General features: G+C 34.4%; 2 long non-coding RNA genes across 2 annotated transcripts in view; one reads left to right on the top strand and one right to left on the bottom strand.

Moving 5' to 3' along the window:
- Positions 1-7,585, bottom strand: part of LOC130455926 (uncharacterized) — a 69,499-nt gene extending 61,914 nt beyond the window's left edge. The window contains exons 1-2 of the long non-coding RNA XR_008914201.1: positions 7,057-7,585; positions 2,241-2,350 (exon numbers count right to left, since the gene is read on the bottom strand). This is a non-coding gene — a long non-coding RNA (uncharacterized LOC130455926). The remainder of the gene's footprint in view (positions 1-2,240; positions 2,351-7,056) is intronic.
- On the top strand, positions 6,668-9,262 carry LOC103101213 (uncharacterized). The gene is made up of 3 exons (XR_471534.3): positions 6,668-6,825; positions 7,580-7,761; positions 8,543-9,262. It is a non-coding gene; the product is annotated as an uncharacterized LOC103101213 (long non-coding RNA).
- Positions 9,263-14,922: the final 5,660 nt, after the last annotated feature.

Below are 14,922 nucleotides of genomic sequence, written 5' to 3'. Positions count from 1 at the left end.
AATGTGTTCTCAAGTCACTTTTCTATTGTGTTGGTTTCATTTCAATTTATTTCAGTTCTATGAAGCCCCCTATGATTAATTTGTTACAGATAAAATTGTCTTTTTAAAAAGAAAATAAAGGGGAGAAAACATTTATAAATCATGATACACACACCAGTGACTTTTAAGGACTAGACATGATTTCTAGATGACCAAGATCAACAATTAAATGCTTTCCATTCAAACAAGTTTTTTCAGATTCTCTCTGAGTGAATGAACCCTAATATCTTTCTAGAAAAATCTGGATATTATAGTAGCCATAAGCCAAAGAAAATGTACCTTTTATGTTTTTGAAATGGAAAAAAACCCATTTTCTCTTTATCAACTTTCCAGAGAGAGAATAAGGCACTCTGCCTTTTCCCTCCCTTCCTCCCTCCCTCCTCCTCCTCCTCTATCCATCACCAGCTACCCATATATCTGCTGGTCTACTGCATATTTCAATCTCTAAACTGTTTCACCTGAACATGTCCAATGACTAAAGTGAAAAAGACCACCTAGAGGACCATAATAATGGGCTTCCCCTAGAGAAAACCACACAGAATTTCTGTTCACTCCTTTCATGTAGCAATAGCATGCAAGATAGGATAGGATTCATTTTTTCTCTTTTGATAAGATGTGAAAGAAATATCAAAAGAATTCAGAGACATTTTCATTTTTTCAGAATGAGATGAAATGTAAGGAGATGCTACTTAAGCAAAAGCCTTTTTTTTCTCTGGCATTTTGAGTTCATAAAATGAGAAAATTACTTTCTACTACTCTTCTTGTTTGATGTATAAAAACAAGACTCAAGGTCTTTATGCATTTTTAACATTTTCAAATTATTATGGTTAGCTTCGTGAATGTGAAATTCAGGCCTAAGCAAAATGGCTATTAGCTGTCATTCCAATTTATCAATAGCCATTTGTTTATCAAATGAAGGAATGCCAAAATAGCTAGTAGGAAAGGGTGTATCTGAGAACATTCTGCCACTTTAAGCAATAGACATATTTTCAAATGTCTTGGTACAGACAGGTGATAAGCAATAAAAGCAGTATCGTTTTTAATGAAACGCATACAAATTTATACAAGCACACTTACTGCAGAGTAGCTGTCTAGGTTTACAGAGACATTCTCAATTCTGTATGATTTACTCAAATTTTACAGAAAACTTTCAAGTTTCAAGGTTGTCTCTAGGACTTCAAATTTGCACACTGTGTGTTATGATCAATTTACTGTGTAGAGCTCCAAATTTCATCTTGTACTTTAATTTTTATATTTGTTTAGATTAGTGAAAGTAGAAGCATTCTTATTAAAATCACCATTAAAAGAAAAACAGGTTCTTTTTTTTTTTTTGGTGGGACACATTCAGCATTTGTTTAATGACCTACAGCTATGACTGTTCTCCTGTGTCTTATCTCCTCAGTGCTTAAGTCTCAAATATTAAAACCATGGGCTCCATAGTCACATTTTTAACCAAAACCATGCAGTGTAACCATGCTTGTGACTGCAAAATGCACGCTGACAGAGAACATCATATCTAACAATGGTGTTTTATATCAATGATTTATTAGGAAAAGTTTGCTGCTTAAAAGTCCTCTCCGTTTATCTGACAAAAAGATCTATTTTCCTTGCTAGGTTTCACCAAGGTAATTACCAGGCATTTGACATTCTACCACATCATTCCAATATATTCCTTTTGCATTAGACATTATAATAACCCGGAATTCCAGAGGGCCTTGTAAAGAGGAACAGTTTGAAATCGGAAACACTACCAAAATCTGTAAATAAAGCAAGGGACGGCATTTGCCTCTTCCCTTCCGCTCTTTCCCGACCCAACTCTGACAGAGTGAGGGCAATGGACCTATTAGGATTTCCAGCCTCCAAAATGTCCATTCGAAAGGGACTTTGGTTTATTGTTTATGCTGCTAAACCCGATTTAAATCCAAACTCAATTTCCCCATGACTTTGGATGCAATTCCTCGCCTTCCTCCTCCTCCCCACCCCCAGCCCCGGTCACCCCGCAAACAACTATTATTAGTACCTTCGCAGAGTAAGGAAGGTAAGTAATAATACCAAGCGGGCTCCCAGTTAAATCTAGCCTAGTTCAGACAGCGTAATAATGATGTCATTAAGAGTCTGAGCTGAATGGGACTCAGACAGAACTGTTGTATAGCTGCAGACATAAATCCAGAAGAACTTTTTGGCTACATTCTCCGACTTACCTTGAGAGATATTTAGGAGCTCCCAGCAAAATGAGTGGAGAGAAAATGCCCTCAAAAGGAGGAGGTCTGTAGCCAGAAGACAGTGATGGAGGCCCTACAGGGGCATTCTTCTATGATACAGGAAGAAACAATTTGTTAAATGGATAAACTAAGAGAAATAATCTCTGAAGAAGGAGAAAACAGAAAACAAATAAACCTTAATTCTAGCACAAATAAATGAGAGAAAGGCAATTGTGGGACTGCTCAAAGCCTTTTTGCTTAGCTGAATGAAAGCAATCCCTAAGACTGAATGGGTAATGAGATCCTGGCTCCTGAGATTTTAGCTTTCTTAATCATGTTCATAATTAATTCAAGAACATTGATAATTTCATTACATTCTTTTTGTCTTATCAATAAATGATGTGCCTGCACTTTTGGTCCTGTGTACAGGGAGAGAAGAGATGCTTTGGGTAATATTGCACTAGGAATAGTGGATATATATGATCCAAAAAAGGTGAAGTGGTAATTATTATCCTTGACCAGGCTTCTATTATCAGAACACGATGACAAGCAGCTACAAATAATTAATAAGCTTTTTATGCAGAAATGCAAAGCCTTTGAAGAAAAAAATAGGCTGCAAGTAGGATTCCTTAGTGAAAGATTAAGTACAGAGCATAGCATGCTCCTTCGGAGAATCGCTTCAAAATGGGACTACTCACAAGAACGCCTGGACTGCAAATCCAAAAAGAAAATCAATAACTTGTTTAGAAGGATATCAATTTTTTAAAAACTGCCAAACTTTTCCTCATCTTTTGGATTTCAAAAGAAAACGTGTCCTTCTGCTTGTCCTCCTAAAGGCATTTCCAGTATCAACTTACGACTGATGCGAAACTATACTACCTACCCAGTAAAGTCTGCCTTTTTTTTTTTTTAAGCAAAGACTGAAAGCTATGTCATTATCTGTCAGTCATCATCAAAGAGGCGGTGTTCCTTTAGGGTTTTCTCTTCACCCTGTGTAATTTTCACAAAGCGATCACTCATTAGTTTTCCAATCCATTTTCAAGGGATTGGATAAAATATTTAATGCCATATGATAGCATCCTACGGACAGGCGGGAGCATCTACAAAATAGCTTGGCTAATTAACACCAAATCTGCAACTAGCATGCCAGTAAGAGTTATAAAGCACATTTGAACCCTTCCAAGAAGGAACAAGCATAAAATCTCAATTTTACTGTAAAAAGCATCTCTAATATTCGCAAAGCTTCAGCTCACATTAATGATCAGCAAACTAATATCAGGTGTTTTCTAAAGAGACAAGTTTATTCAGGTTTTGAAAGATGAAATTAAAAAAATTTAACCACAATTTTGGGGGGGGATCAATCCTTGAATACATCTTTAAAATAATAGTGCTATTGAGATACACACAATTTATGCAATACTGAAAAGTATTCATGTTGGCACTTTGATCTGATTACAAAACAAAATAGTCTTCAAGAAGACACTGCAGAATCACTTAGTAAAGCAAGCTGTTGCCCATGACATTGATATATGGGACAGCAATGATGTATATACTGGGTGGCCTTATCAGTAAATCATTGACTCTATTTTCTTCCCCAAGGAACAAGACCTGTCCCTGAAAGAGAACTCTTTGTTAGAACCATCAGTAAGGGATTAATATTGGCAAAACATTCAATTTGGATATAGGCCCACAGAAGATTATAAAACAATAATTTAATAAGCTTACAGACAAAGATTTAGCACATTGGTAATGTTCTAGTGCCTAGAGAACATTAAGTTGAGGTTTTTGTTATTATAATAGGACAATTATTTGTCTGTGAATGCAATTCTATAGATTTTATTCACCAGTAACCCATTTCTCAATTAAAGAAATATGTCGGAAACATAATATATTTGAGTTTCTAATATAACTTTTGAAAAGCCACTCTCAATGAGCATGAAAACCTTCCTATACCTCATGATAATATGGCCTCCTTGTGTATTAATAATTCAAGAAAGAGTAGGTAAAAATTAAGTTCTATGTATATGTTCATATGTGCACACATGTCCATAGCATGTTATATATAAATGTTTATGCTTAAACATATGCTTAAACTTAAAATAGAGGTAAACATTTTTAAAAGAATAAAGAGTTGAATGCATACCATGATAATAACCCAAGCCACATATTAGAGGCTAGGGAACTGTCATGGTAGATGGCTCTTATATATATGAAAACAGAACAGTCATGGAATTTTTCCTTCTTATACAACTTTCATTTCATCAGAGAAGGAACTCCAGTCTGTCTAGTGACATTATAAATCTTAGCATTTCATTCAGAGGTTGCTAGAACTGGAATTGGTCTTAGAGATCCTAGTCTAGTTGCTGCACTTGATAGATGATGAAACAGAAGCACTTTCAACCAGCCACACTAGTTACCAAAAAAAAAAAAAAATCAAATTGCTCAATCTGATGACCTTTTCTCAGTTTTTATCTTCCTTGAGCTCTCTCTGGGGCACCTGACCCTGCTGACTTCCCCATCCTCCTATATTTGTAATCCTTCCTAACATTCATTTCTTGGAATCCCTAGGTTGTTTCAGAATTCAATGTACGTGCCATCATCCTGCTATAACCTTTCCTGATTCATCATCCTCTTCCAACACATGTACACATTTTAAAGTAACTTTGTATTTTAGTTTGCATATATTTTAACTTAGCTACATATATGAACCAGCATCCTTGAGGACAGGAACTATTTCAGGTTTGTCTTTGAACTCCCTGCACTCAGCTACACATTGAAAGCACTTCATTGAATTGAAGTGAAACGGTTCACCCTAAGTCATACATACAGTTAGTAAATGGAACCCACAAAGGATCATCAACTGAGAACCAGAAAGGTCTTAAGAGAGTCATTTCAATTCCTCCATTTTACAGATAAGTGAGTTTTCTAGGGTCACAAAATGAGTGTCAGAGGATACAGTTGAGGATACAGTACGATTTATCAATATTTTGGGCTATATAGTTCTTTCCACTTTACCGCAATGGACTCTGACCTAGATCTCACAATCCCAACTCCTATATGCACCAATAATATTCTCTGCCAGAAAATTTTAGCCTGATGCTCAACCACAATGTATATTTCCTAAATTTTTAGCAATATCATTCACTGATCTAAATTCATTCAAAATTGTACCAGTGCTCATTGAATTTGCAATCTTCGAACTATGAGTGCCTCATGTCCCTGCTCTCCCTTTTTTGAGCATTCTCTAACTTGGCAATGTCTTCTTCAAATATAGTGCCCAACCTAAATACTATATTCCAAGTGTAGCTTTTCTGAAGCAGAGTAATAGCAGCACCACTTTCTCTCTCATTTGCTGAGTCTCTTTTAGTGTAGCTTGTGAGCTTTGCCTGAGCCAAATTTATCTGGCATTTAGCTGGCATTGTTGATTCATACTGAACTTTGCAAGTTAACTGAGGGTCCCAAATAGTATTAATTGCTATCTCTGCATGGCTCTATACTTTTTTTTTTAATTTCTTTTTCTTTTTTTATTATTATATTTTATTTTATCATTTCCAAGCATTATTCATTAAAGACATAGATCATTTTCTTTTCCTCCCCCCACCCCCCATAGCCGACGCATAAATCCACTAGGCATTACATGTTTTCTTGATTTGAACCCATTGCTATGTTGATAATATTTGTATTAGAGTGTTCATTTAGAGTCTCTCCTCTGTCATGTCCCCTCAACCGCTGTATTCAGGCAGTTGCTTTTCCTCGGTGTTTCCACTCCCATAATGGCTCTATACTTTGCACTTGCTAAACTGATTTTTTTTCATTGAAATGCACAACGAACTCCTCATTTATTTCAAATAGCTCTTTTTCGAGTCAAAAAATAATTACAGGCCATCTGATCTGATCTGATCTGATCATTTAGCTTTCCATCCCAACTTTGTGTCGTTTACAAATTTGATAAATATGTCATCCATATTACCCTTGAATTGACATTTATAAAATATTTTTAAAATTTTAATTTTTTTCATGTTAAATAGTACAGAAGAGAAAATGGAACATTGCTGCCATCCCTCACCCTCTCCACTAGAGACTTCCCTCCAGTTTTCTAGCTACCAGATACATGTTTCCCCATTGTCCTCAGCGAAAATATGTAAATTTTGTCAAATTATATCAAAATCCAACTGAAATCTTGAAACTTATAACTGGACCCAAACTTCATAAGTCTCAAAGTATTTGGGCTCTCACTATCATTCAGAGTTTCTCAGTGATTGTTCTGAACTTAGAGTTAGGAAAACACTGAATTGAAATCTCACATCTCATGCTTAATAACTGTGTAAACATGTAGCCACATTTCACAAGCCACTTTGTCTAACTTTCACTTTTCTCATCTACCTCACAGAGGGTTGTTATGAGGCTCAAGGAGTTAATGCATATAAAGCGCTCTTGTTATATCCATATTAGTTGTGACTATGTTACCACCATCTTCCTTTCTGATCATTGTCTGTATCCTGTGCCACTTGCCTCCTGGCAGTCTGGTTATAGAATTCTAGGCAGATACGAAGTTTGAGCCATAAATCCAAGCATTGTGTTTTAGGTAAGTTAAATGAAAATTAGCTTGAAAATTAGTTGTGACTCTCCTCTCCTCTTACGGGGGTTAGTTGTATGTTTTTTGTTACCAGCATTTTAAATAGGTTTTAGGGTTTTTCTTTACACTAACTCTTTTGCTTCTGAGTTCTAGGCAGTTCCAGAAGGTTGGAATTTTTTAAACTGGACACTGACTAGAAGAATCATAATAACATTTTAGAATTCCAGAGTTTCAAATTACCTTTTAAAGATTATTTGGTCCAGGGAGATGTAGTGAATTCCTCACCTTCACTTCCTGGGGATGCTATTGAAGGAAGCTTGATCAGTTAGGTCAGACTGGAAAGCTTTTGACATTCCTTATGTGAGATTCTATAAGTCTTAAATAGACACAAACTCAGGGCCAGGAACTACAGTGATGTGGAATGACCATGGCCAATATTTACCTGACAGTTCCATAGCTATACTCTACCTTAGTGCTACAACCAGTCTCTTGCCTCTTGAATAAGACTAGACTTGACTTTCACTAAGTATGGATTGGATAATCTAAAAACCAAGTCATTTTTTTTCTTATTTGGTTCCCTTAAGTGTCCCGAGGAAGAGACCGATGTAATCTAATTACCTTTGACCCATCTATGTCTTATAGCCATGGCATCCTTGAAAGAGGAAAGAGGAAAGGATGTTATACCCAATAAATTTCCTGTGCTCCAAGGCCCCATATTTTCCCTACTGTATTAACAATGTTAAGTAACTTGACTTTTCCATAGTAAATAACAAGTCCCAGACCAGTTAAGAGAAAGAAAACCACCCCCTCCTTGTGTCTACTCTTTCTGCTTCATCATGCTGTCAAGTGATCATGAGATAAAATGATCAACTCAGACCTCCATGGACACACATGTACCTGTATTAACATATATGCGTACATGCACATGTATGTAACCAAATGCAGGTATGTCACATTTTATGTTGCTTCACATAGACTATCCATTAGACTTGTGCTTTCCTTCTCTTGCTCTTCCTTCTCTCACACATTCTTTCACAGAACATCTTTTAAACTACCTCACTTAAACCTATTCTCCCAGTCTTCCTTAATTATGTTTCCAACTCCAAGTCTCCATGGTTTCTCACACCTTATTTTCTGCCAATATCTTATCTATATCCTCATTCCTATTTAACCCTGCATCCTAAAACGTTTCTAACCATGTTAGATTTTAGGTCGTGGTCTTTATTCTTCTTGATTGCCTTTGCCAACATGTAAAACTCAATCTCAACAGATATCTTAATGACTTTAAAAGGTCAAAGAAGGAAGGAAGGAGAATTTCCCATGTATTGAGGATAAAAATAAAGGATTTTTAAATAAGATACTGTGAATGAGAGCCTCTGGCTCAGATAACTGAGAATAATGAGATTCAGTATGGATTACATATTTTTTTATTTTATATAGTATTTTGACCCACATATCTTCTTCCTTTGGAAAGATAGCATAGCATGCATATTAACCCCACCTGTTCCTTCAGTTTTCTTCGAAACAAAAAAGAAAGGGGGAAAAATCAGGATGATTGGGCCTCTACCTACCTGATTGCTTTTCACCAATTAGTAGCAAACTTTTAAAAGGGAGGGAGATTAAACTTATCACAAGGAAATAATAACCTTACTAGGAGTCCTAAATTTTAAATACATTTCTAACTGTCCCTTGACTTGATTTTCTGGGTTTGTTTTTATATATACAGTGCCTAGCCAAGGAGAGCTTACAGGGCAGGATTTCTGACAATGTGATTCAATGAAAAGTTATGAAGTCGGCTCTAACCTATTCATCATTGCTAATCCCATTCATCGCCTCAAACTAGCAACAATTGAGCCATATTAAAAAAAAAAAAAGAACAGCAACAAAGAATAGAAAGGAAAGGAATCTTCATAAGGAAAACTCCACAAGAATAAAAAAAGAGAACAAAAGCAGAGATATTGAAAAATGAGCAAGCAGAAAAAAATGTCTCATAGAATGCAGGGATATTATGAAGTAAAAGAATTTGATGATACATTTCAAGGAGGAAATCATTTGTCATTGGCCAACCTAAATGGGACCCCAGAGAAGAGAATGGAACAAGCACAGGAACGGTTGAAAAATATAACAAAAGAATTCAAAGATGATATCAGAGGTGAAATTAAAGTTCTTAGGGAAAAACTTGAAAAGAGAACCAATGCCTTAGAACAAAGACTGGAAAAATTTAATAAAAAGTTGCACATTCTTGAAAACAAATTGGAAGAGATGGAACTGAAAGATGAAGATATGCAACCTGAAATATTAGAACAAAGTCAAATAAAAAAACTAGAAAATCAACTCAAAGAAGAGTGTTGGTTCTTCTCTTCTTAAGACTAACTCCAATATTCCTAACTATACTTAGGCCCAATTTTCCATATCACCAAAAAATAAAACAACTTAAAAATGGTAACGAGTGTTATATCTAGCATGTCAACACCTGACCCTAATTCAATGAGAAGAAAATAAAAAGTTTGCATACTTCCGTCCCTGACCCCAACCCTAGAAGGCAGAAGGAAGATGGGATAGGATTAAGGACCTTGCCTGGATATTTTGTCTGTCATACCTCTAGTTTCTTAATCTCCTTTCCTGAAACACTGACCACAAAACTCTCTACCTAAATAAAAATGTTTCCTACATATGGACATGAGATCATAGTGCCTGTTGGGTTGCCTTGGTAATGTAGCCCATCCCTAATGATCTACTAATGGGACTTAAGGACCAAATTTAATCATATTCTATTCTTCCATGTATTCATTTCCCTCCATATTTCTTCCGTGGCAATCATTCAGATCTTAAAAATCTCCAAGGAGAGATTGTTTGCAACCCTATTCCTTTGCCCTTTAGGATCAGAAAGGTGCAGATAATCAGACTAGAAAAGAAATGTACTGTCAGCTCCTGTCACTTAATTTAGTTTTCCAAACAGAGGAATTTTTTAAAAGGGAGAAAATACATATATTAAGGTATAAAAATACCCATTTATCTTCCCTTGATAAAATATAATATAATAATCAAGTTTCATAGTAATTTCAACCAAAAAGGTTTAGTCTAATTCAATACAACAAACCAATGCTATAAAACTGGAGTTCTTTATAGAGATGGTTATGAAATTGATGTGGAGTGATGAGATCATTAAAACAAGAGGGTGTTGAGGGAAGAGACTCCAAGATTATTTGGGGTAATGCTTACACTTAGAAAATAGGGCATGAATGATGATCCAGGAAAGGGGACAGACACCAATAGAAAAATGTTTAAAAATCAAAATAGTTGTGTTACAAAAATCCAAGGGAAGGACAAAATACTAGTAGTCACCAATGTGAAGGTTGATTACTTTTTTGAAAGATATCTTGTTTTCCCAATTACACGTAATAACAATTTTCAATGTATGTTTTCCAAAATTACAGGATCCTAGTTGTCTCCCTCCTTCTCTTCCTTCCCCCCTCTCAGAGATGGTAAGCAATTTGATATGGATTATACATATATTATCATGCAAAACATACTTTGTATTGGTCATTATTGTCAGAGAATATTCATATATTCACTCAATATTCATATAAACCAATATCCCTAAATAAAACTGTATTAAAGATAGAGTGCCTTGATCTACATTCTTACTCCAACAGTTCTTTCATTGGAAGTGGATAGCATTCTTTGTCATAACTCCTTCAGAACTGTGCTGGAATATTGATGAGAGTAGCTGAGTCTTTCATAAGCGAATCATGGTACAACATTGATATTACTGTGTATAGTGTTCTTCTGGTTCTGCTTACTTCACTCTGCATCAATTCATGAAGGTCTTTTTGGCTGTCTTTAAAAACATCTAGCTCATCATTTCTTATATAGCACAATAGTATTCCATCATGATCACATGCCACAATTTGTTCGGTCATTTCCCAATTGATGACATCCCATCAATTTCCAATTCTTTGCCAATACAAAAAGATTTGCCACGAACATTTATGTCCAAATAAGGCATTTCCCCTTTTTATGATCTCTCTGGGATACAGACTGAGTAGTGGTATTACAGGTGTAAAGCTTATGCATAGTTTTATAGCCCTTTGGACATAGTTTCAAATTACCTTCCAGAATGGTTAGATTAGCTTACAATTCCCCCAATAATATATTAGTGCCCCAATTTTGCCATATCTCTTCCAAAATTTATCACTTTCCTTTATTATCATGTTGGTAAATCTGATAGGCATGAGGTGGTACCTCAGCGTTGTTTTAATTTGCATCTCTCTAATTAAGAGCAATAGAACATTTTTTCATATGATTATTGATAACCGATTTATTCATTTGAAAACAGCTTGTTCATATCCTTTAATAATTTGTCAATTAGTGAATGACTGGTATTCTTATAAATTTGACTGAGATCTCTACAAATTTTAGAAATTAGACCTTTATCAGAGAAATTTGTAATGCTCTCTATCTCTTCTTCAGTCACAAATTCTTCCCTTCTCCATAGATCTATTAGGGTTGTTTCTAACTTGTCCTCATTGCAGATAATACTTGCTGATGGTTTTAAATTGATACTACTTATCATTTTAAGAAATGTTTCATTTATTCTGATACTTTCTGGTGTTTCTAATATTAATGTGTGTTGCTTTTTCTGCATCTCTTGAGATAATCATGTAATTCCTGTTAGTTTTGTTATTGATATGGTCGATTATGCTGATATTTCCCACTATTAAAATAGCCCTGCATTCCTGGTATAAATTCCATGTGGTCATAGTGAATCATACTTGAGATATATTATAATAGTCTCCTTCCTAGTATTTTATTTAAAAATTTTATATCATTCATTAATGAAATTGGTCTATAATTACTTTCTGTGTTTTTGCTCTTCCTGGCTTAGGTATCAGTACCATATTTGTGTCATAAAAAATTTTATAGGACACCTTCCTTGCCTATTTTGCCAAATAGTTTGTATAGTATTGATATTAATTATTCTCTTAATATTTGGTAGAATTAACTTATGAATCTATCTGGCCCTAGGGATTTTTTCTTAGGGAGTTTACTGATGGCTTGTTCAATTTCTTTTTCTGAGATGGAGTTATTTAAGTATTCTATTTTTCTCTTTTATTTATCTGAACAGTTGGTATTTTTGTAAATATTCAACCATTTCCCTTAGATTGTCAGATTTATTTGCATATATTTGGGCAAAATATCTCCTAATGATTGTTTTTTTTCTCCTTATAATTGGTGGTGAAGTAATCCTTTTTATTATTGATAATGGTAATTTGATTATTTCTTCTGTTAATCAAATTAACCAATGCTCTATTTTATTTGTTTTTTTCATAAAATCAAATTCTAGCCATATTTATTAGTTCAATGGTTCCCTTACTTTCAAATTTATTAATTTCTCCTTTGATTTTTAAGATTTCCAATTTAGTAATGAATTGGAGATTTTTAATTTGTTCTTTTTCTAGATTTTTTTAGTTGCATGCCCAATTCATTGGTCTACTTTTTCTCTATTTTATTGATTTAAGTGTTTTGGTATATAAAATTTCCCCTAAGTACTTCTTTGGCTTTATCCTATAAATTTTAATATGTCATCTCATCATTGTCATTCTCTTTAATGAAAATATTGTATATTAATTTGTTCTTTGACCATTTGCTTTTTAGAATTATATTATTTAGTTTCCAATTAAGTTTAGTTGTCTTTCCTTGGACCTTAATTGATTATAATTTTATTGCATTGTGATCCCAAAAGGATGCATTTATTATTGCTGTTTCTCTGCTTCTCATTTAGTTGTGAAGCTTTTATGCCCCAATACATGGTCAATTTTTTGTAGGTACCTTGTACTATGGAAAAAAGGCATATTCCCTTCTATTCCATTGAATTTTCTCCACAGATCTATAATCTAACTGTTCTAAAATTGCACTTCTTTCTTGTTTGTTTTTTCATTTGATTTATATGCAACTGAAAGGGTTGAGGTTCCCCATTAGAATGGTTTTGCTATCTAGTTTGTCTTGAAGGTCATTTATTTTCTCTTTTAAAAATCTAGAGGTTTTTGGCATATATATTTAGTACTGATATTACTTCATTATCTAAGGTACCTTTTATCAAGATGTAATTTTCTTTTTATTTCTTATTTAAAAGATCAATTTTTGCTACTCTTGCTTTTTTTTTTACATTAGCTGAAGCCTAATAAATTCTGTTCCAACCCCTTATCTTTACTCTACTTTTGTCTCCCTGACTCAGATGTTTTTCTTATAAACAACATATCATAGAATTCTGAGTTTTAATCCACTCTGCTACCTATTTCCATATTATTGGTGAGGTCATATCATTTGCATTCACAGTTATAATTACTGATCATGTATTCCCTCCCATCTTGCTTCCCCTTTTGACCCTACTTTTTCTCTCTCCTTTCACTCTGTCCCTTTTCACAAATGTTTTACTTTTAATCACCACCTCATTTTCCTTTCCCTTCTATTACCATCCCTTCTTGTCTTGTTTTCCTCCTACTTCTGTATACATTAAGATAGCATTCTATACCCAAATGGGTATGTTGTTATTCCCTCTCTGAGCTAGTTCTGATGAGAGTAAGATTAAAGTATTGCCCATCCCCACCCTCATGTTCTCCACCAGTGTAGTAGTTTTTTCACATCTCTTTATGGGAGATGATTTACACCCTTCTGCTTCTCCTTTCTCTGATCTCTCAGTGCAATCATCTCTTTCACCCCTTGTTTTTGTGTATCATGTTATCCTAATCAATTTTCTCCTGTACCTTTTGTCTATGTATACTCCTTCTAACTACTCTTATACTAGTTAGAGTTTTCAAAGTTATAAATATCATGTTTCCATATAAGAATACAGTTTTTACTCATTGAATTCTTTAAATTTCTTCTTTCTTATTTGAATTTTTATTCTTCTCGTGAGTATATTGAACATCAATTCTTCTGTTTAGGTCTGGCTTTTTCATCAATATTGCTTAGAAATCTATTTTATTAAATGACCATTTCCCACCTCCAAGAATATATTTAGTTTTGCTGGGAAGGTGATTCTAGGTTGTAAATCTAGTTCTTTTGCCTTAATGAATATCATTCTAAATCCACCAACCCTTTAATGTAGAAGCTGTTGAATCCTGTGTAATCCTGACTCTGACTCAGTGATAGTTGAATTGTTTCTTTCTGGAAGTTTGCAGTATTTTCTCCTTGGCCTGGGAGCTCTTGAATATGGCTATAATATTCTGGAGTCATAATTTGGGGATTTATTTCAAGAGGTGACCTGTAGATTCATTTAATTTCAATTTTACCCTTTTGTTCAAGAATATCAAGCAAGTTTTATTTGATAATTTCTTGTAATATGATATCTAGGTTCTTTCTGATGACTTTCAGGTAGTCTAATAATTCTTAAATTGTCTCATGCATCTATTTTCTAGGTCAGTTATTTTTTTTCAATGAGATATTTCTTGGTTTCTATTTTTTCTTTTAATTTTGTTTTGCTATTTCTTGATGTCTCATGAAGTAAAGCCATTATCTACCACTTACATAATTCTAATTTTTTAGAAATTATTTTCTACCTTGGGTTTTTGAACTTCTTTTTCCATTTGGCCATTTCTACTTTGCATTGCTTTCATTTCTCATCTTCATTTTTCTTCTGCCTCCCTTAATTAAGATTTGCAATCATTTTTGAGCTCTTCAAGAGCATGAGACCAATTCTTTTTCCTTTAAAGTTTTCCATATACAGCTGCTTTCATCTCACTGTACCCCTCTGAGTCTGTGCCTTGCTCTTCTTTGTCTCCATAATAATGTTCTATGATTATATGGAGTTGTTTAATTTCTTCATTTTCCCGACCTTTTTCTTGACTTTTACTTTTATCTCAAAGGTGGGATCTGTTCTCAGGGTAGAGGAGTAACTCTCTTAAACTTCAATTTTTTCCCCTTACTGCTCACTTAGCCCTAGTTCTGGGTTTCTGCAAGTTTTAGTTCTTACATGGTGGTATAATTGCCTTTGGGGGTGAGCTCTGAAAAATACCATCTATTGTTGTCAGTCTCCCCCCACCCCCAGAATTGTTTATGGCTCAAAGTACTGTAAGCTACCTTGTTCTGGGGTTCAGCCACTTG

The sequence above is a fragment of the Monodelphis domestica genome, chromosome 8, assembly GCF_027887165.1.
Source record: "Monodelphis domestica isolate mMonDom1 chromosome 8, mMonDom1.pri, whole genome shotgun sequence".
NCBI classification, from domain to species: Eukaryota; Metazoa; Chordata; class Mammalia; order Didelphimorphia; family Didelphidae; genus Monodelphis; species Monodelphis domestica.
Note: the sequence above shows the minus strand (reverse complement) of the source record. Positions and strands in the feature narration are given on the sequence as shown.